This window comes from Haliotis asinina, chromosome 1 (assembly GCF_037392515.1).
Source record: "Haliotis asinina isolate JCU_RB_2024 chromosome 1, JCU_Hal_asi_v2, whole genome shotgun sequence".
NCBI classification, from domain to species: Eukaryota; Metazoa; Mollusca; class Gastropoda; order Lepetellida; family Haliotidae; genus Haliotis; species Haliotis asinina.
Window position 1 is genome coordinate 34,569,139 of NC_090280.1, and position 6,226 is coordinate 34,575,364.

Below are 6,226 nucleotides of genomic sequence, written 5' to 3' on the forward strand. Positions count from 1 at the left end.
TCGCGAGTTGCTTGGAAAACCTAGCGGATCACCGCTATACTTGTTTGTTTACACTGTGAAAGTAGTCCCTAAAATTTGCATATGACCTGTATAATTTGCATCGGTATCCGTATATGACCCCAACGGATACGGAAAATATCCGTTGACTTTATCCTGCCGAGAACACTATCCGTTGTATGATAAAATGTGATATTAGTCAGGGTATTATTACAACGCTCATGAGGAGAAGAAGGATCGTCGTCGGGGTCTGAAACTTTAGACTGGTTAGTGCAATATCCTTCACATCATCGTATACAACATCATTATCGTCCAGCGGACGGTTAGTTCTCTTTGCGATTGTTTGTCTATTATGTTTTCTAATAAGTGAGCGTATTTCATTGTTCATCCGTAAGGAGCCTCTTGGCCCAATCATAACGGTTTTGTTTGGTATGTTCGCGTCACAAACGCTGAGTTACTTGTCGGTTAGTAGGGATGCTACCTGATCATTTGTTTCGGTTTCGGTTAGCTTTTTTTCTAACAGCAGTTATTCCATGTTTCATGCGTTTCATGTTCCCCCGAGAAAAACCATAGATTTTCCACGTATAGCAAGTTTTTGTCTGTATACCCGGTCTGTACACCGGACAACTATCGCTCCATATCGGATCTAGCAGAATCTCGGTTTCTTTACTTGAGAAGGACACCAACGCAGATGGTGTGTTTGAGAGTCGATCAATGTACGAGAATTAGAGGTGATCCGATTAGGTTCAGATATTAGTTGCTTGAGTCCATATGCAGCTTCTAAGTACTGAGGATTTTGTTTATTTTCGCTCAATAGATCTAAATTCATTATTCATTCACTCCTACAATGATAGTATACATATTTAAATCCACGGCATTTGCAATGGTGTTGTCAATAAGATCCCAATATGCTTCACATTTGTCTGCTGTATAGAATGCACCTGTTGGATATGTGTGTTTTGTCCATATTGCCTCGAGCCCAGTTGTATCCAATTCGCCCATTTGCATTGCACACATATACTAGGCGCATAAAGAAAGTTTAAAACCTAAATTTATCAGACCTAGGATGTTAAACTCAAAGATTAGTGACATGTATTCAACATGCATGCACGTGCCACGTTCAATGACATCGGTGGTTTCGTCCTTGAGACGTGCAATACGTTGTTGCACATGCAATCCGGGAAAGAGAAGCAGATGAAATGAATGCCACACAATGCTGTCACTTTGGAAAGCTCAACCTCTGCTCTTGCGATAGTTGAAAACAATAAAAGATTATTGAAAAGCGTTGCATACCAAGGCTAACGTCTGCACAACGTCATGGGACCAATGGGATGGTTCGTGAGGAAATGTCTCAACGACAAGTAGCTGCACATCTCCACTCCCACCGGAACACCATTTCTGCACTCGTGAGACGCTACCAGAACACAAATGACGTCATCGATCGGCCACGTTCTGGACGTCCACGTGTAACAACGCCAAGACAGGACAGATGGATAAGGGTGACCCATCCTCGCTATATGTGCTCCATGTTTGAGATTGCAGTGATGAATGTCCGGACCATCCCAGGACTTCACCGTATTCATCGCATCACGGTTGGACAACGTTTACGTCATCGTGGGAACAAACCACGAAGCCCCGCCATACGACCTATCCTGACACAATATCATCGACAAGCTCGCGAAAATTGGTGCCAAAATCATGTCCGCAGACCCATGTATTGGTGGAGAAGTGTTCTTTTGACAAATGAATCCAGGTTTAACATTTCCCATAGTGATGGACGTGCCTACAGACGCTTGGAAGATCGGTGTGCACAACACTATGTCTTCGAAGGGACTCGCCTTGGTGGTGATGATTTGGGGTGGCAAAACAGCACGCCAAAGAACTCCTTTAGGGACTGTTCAGGGCAACTTAACTAGTGTGGGCTCCAAGGATGTGGGCATGACATCCCACAAGGCTTCCTTGCTCCTTTGTTAGGCTCTATGCGTCGTCGATGCACAGCTGTACTCAATGCCGATGGTGGACATATCCGTCAATGAGCTTGTGACATGGTCGTTTGAACCCTGTCACGCTTGTGGACTCGTGACGTCATTGTGATTTAGTTCAAATGAAATTCGCCCGACTTATGATGCTCTTATGATCTCTCCTTTAAAGTTTATATATACTTTTGACATTGTTATCGTACTTATCAACTGGGATAATATTTTGGCAATGCTCAGTTTCTTTGTGTCGCTAGTATATTATCTTTAACATACACAGCAACCCCGCGGCCTCGGTTGTCTCTGTCTTTACGAAATGGCGCTCGAAAACCCGGAATAGTGATTTCCTTGTTATCTATCTCCGAATGTAACCATATTGCGGTCATACAGGTTACATCATCGGTGCCAAGCTCAATTTCTAATATATCTACTTTTTCTTTCAAACTTCTAACATTCGGGTGAAATAGTTTTAGGTCAGTATGAATAAGAGGTCCCGGATGGGGTATGTACATCCCCTCAGCACAATGAAAAGGTTGAGATAAAAGTACTTTCTATACTGCTTGACAAATATTAGGCCCAATTTGCATATATGGGAACGACCTCCAGGACATTCCATTTGAAACAAAAGTGAAGCAGGTTGTCGTCTAGATATTGAACAGTTCAATTTCCTCATGCGAATCGTGTCGTAATGGAGTTTTGCTGAACTAAATCGCTCTATGAGCCACGTGTTAAACAACAGCGTGGCATTGATTTCACAATGCGGTGGTAACATCTACTGCCTTTACATTTTGAAATTTGATTCACATTTGACCCGTTACACAAAGTGACATGTACAAGGACAGAAATAAAGGTAAAACAAGCACAACATGAGTTTGAAAGGTGCAAAACTCATTAAAGTGGATAGAACTGGAGAAGGTTTGTAATGTGATTACTCTCCTTGTGGATTCCACAACACAAGGTGTGATCACCCGCTGCTGTGCACGTGGTGTGAGCGTTGCATGTGCTGAAATAGACAACCAAATGCTAACGATGCATAAATATTCATTTGGATAACGATTGTTTAGAAAGTATGTTATAAGCATTATGTTTACTTTGGTAATTGCCAGAAATATTTGTCATGAAGTAGCGGTTTAGGTTGGACTAGACGTGGTGATATTTATTGTTGAATCATATCACCAAACCAAACTAAATTTTGTATGTATGTTAGTTGAATCTGGTGAAAGCGTGTTGTGAGATTTGTTAATTAGCATTTACAAGATAATGAATTGAGATCAATTAACCACTTACTTTCACAGTGAAATAATTGGAAAGGAAGCAGGGCAAAACATGAGCACATTGTAGTCTATCCAGTCGGGAATGTTAAGATGAATATGTGCGATCTTCATATGTAGCATAAGCTTAACCCCAGGACAGGAATTCCATTATAGTAAAATATTTCTAGTATGTGCTTACTTTTGCAGGGAATAATTGAGAAATAACATGACACATAACAGTAAAGCAATAAATTAAAGATATCTTATAAGTAATTATAAGAGTGTAATTATGAATTAGTACAAATATATCCTTTCCAAAATAGCAGGGGATCTTCATTTTTTTATTTACGATTAAAAGTATTTAGGAGATTTATCGGAGTCAATCAATGTTTATATGATATTATTGAATGTTTTGAGAGTGCATCGCCATTTGCGCTTCCTTACAACCATAGTTATTTGGAATGTAGTCGCTTTTGACAGATGATTGATGTATGGCATGTAATTTGCATGTATACGATTTTCATTTTAAAAAAAGCGACTAAAAACGAACACTAACAAATGTGTGATGTAAGCTAACTGTATAAATTAATGTTCTCAGTGATTTCTCGACCTTTTTTGAAAAAACTGTCAAAATCAAGAATGGGATCCCATGCACATGTACAGTGCTGCTGCGTTGTGCACCTGTATTTGTGTTTAACGGTGGCAATAGAGGGAAATGGTGGTGCGTTCATAAGACGTCTGTCCTTGAAACGTTTGTTAACGTTCACGCTTTCTATCCAAATTGAAAGTTATCCCCTACTTTTTTGAAGAGTATATAATTAACGCCTGGTGAGAGTGTCAGTAAGGACTTCTTGTGTGGGGAACCATGGAGAAGGATACATAGGATAAAATTTTAATGATATATTAGCAAAACAGTCTTGTTGTAGATTATTGTATAAAATCAGCCCAGGGTTTTCCACATGTTTTGCCCTATATCTTATTTCTTCTGGAAACATTTCTTCTGATAAACATTTGGAATGTTGATGAACTAATAGTCAAGACCTTAAGTTCTTTAAAGTAAATTTAAAGAAATCAGTTGGGAATGCATCTTTAGTTTAAATGATTTTTTCCTTTTGCCAGTGATATTTCATTCATGTCTATTTCCCTTACCAGTTTGACTCAGGTTTGGAAATATCACATTCTTAGCACATAAATAAAGTATTTTTATATGAAACTCTTCCTATCCATTTAAGCACTGTCAGTAAAATCTTTATTCTTTTCTGTAAATACTATTATTTATTGATTTGCAGACGTACTTCCTATTTCCTAAATCACAGAGATAATTTATTGGTTTTCCCCGTCTTCTTACCATGAAATCCTGTTTCTGGGTTGAATTCCCCTTATCTCCTCTTCCTTCATTTGTTGTACTTCCGATGTGTATTTGGAATGTTTAAATAGTAAGGATCTACATTTTGACAATCTTTTCGAAATCTACATGTAATAGTAACTTCGAAGTCTCATTTTTAGTTTCTAGTCCTCAAAAAAAAATTCTTTATCTTTTGAAGACGAAGATGAAAAGGATATTGATTTACCTCGAATATTTCTATATGTTCCAAAGAACAGGTTGTCATCTACCTCAAGTTCGATATATCTGAGTCATTACCATTTTCAACGTTAGAGTCAGATTCTCGGCATTCTTTACTTGAGAAGGAATTCAACACAGATGTTGTGTTTCAGAGAGGCACATCACTTCAACATATTCTACAAGCCAACGGTCAACCAGCTACAAGTAAGAAAGAACCTTCAGGCGTTGTCTACCAAACTCAGTGTGAATGTGGTGAAACATAGGAAGATAATAGATGATAATATTTTGTTAAAAAACAATTTTCCAAAGAATATGTTGATGTTAATGTATCGTTGATGAATTTCACTGAAGCATTCCCTATTAAATGTTCACAACAGTCCCTTAGGTTATTTGAATTGATAAATTATTGCATCTTTATGAAAAAGTTTAACAGTATAACTAAAACATTCCCATTTCAAGCAATCATAGCCTTCTCCGAACGTTATTTATCTAAATATTAATGCTCCTTCAAATGGTGCTTTGTTTCGTAGTTGGTTATGATATGAATTCCAGTGCAGACAAATTTCATTATCAGTATACCTAGTCGGAGTCTAATACTGATAAGGAAACAATATTTATTTATAGCATGTTGCGTATGAATTAGTTTGTTTAGAATTGTGTTATTTCCTAAATGGTGACATTTAGTTGTCGTTGTCGTACATCCGTTCCCTTATATTACCTCTCTCGTCTCATGCAACAGTCCTTTCAAAAATAGGATAGGGTCGTAAAAGCGTTCACTCTTCACGCCGAAGGTCCGGGTTCGGTTCCGAACATAAGTACAATGTGTGAAACTCACTTCTAATGTCCTCTGTCGTGATGCTGATAACTATTAATAAAAGCAGCGTAAACCTAAACTCACTAACCCGGTTGTACAACGACCACGTCAATATTGTCAGTGCGTTTAGCTTTACGCAGCACACAGCAAGATTCCAGGTATATGGCGGCGGTAAATAATCCAGTCTGGACCAGGCAATCTGGTGATCAACAGCATGAGCATTGATCTGAATTGTTATCTGGGAACCGATGACATGTCTCAACCAAGTCAGGGAGTCTGACCACCCGATCCCATTAGTCGCATCTTACGGCAAAAGCATAGTCGCAATATTAAGAAAAAGGTGGAACTGTACGGATGCCAACTTCACTTGCTATAGGGGTCAGAAGCGGTTAGAGCCTTCACTCGAGGAAGTGCCGGGTTTGATTCCCAGTTCCTCGAGGTGATATTGCTGGAATATTACTGGTGTCAACCTTCACTCACTCACTCACTCTCTTTAATATATAGTCTACATTGGAAAGCGGACTTTTGTGTAAAAGATATTGCTGCCATCTTCCTTTCTAAATACAGCCAGTCATGATCATTTCATTTAGGAATTGTTTACCTGAAGTATACTTGTTAACAT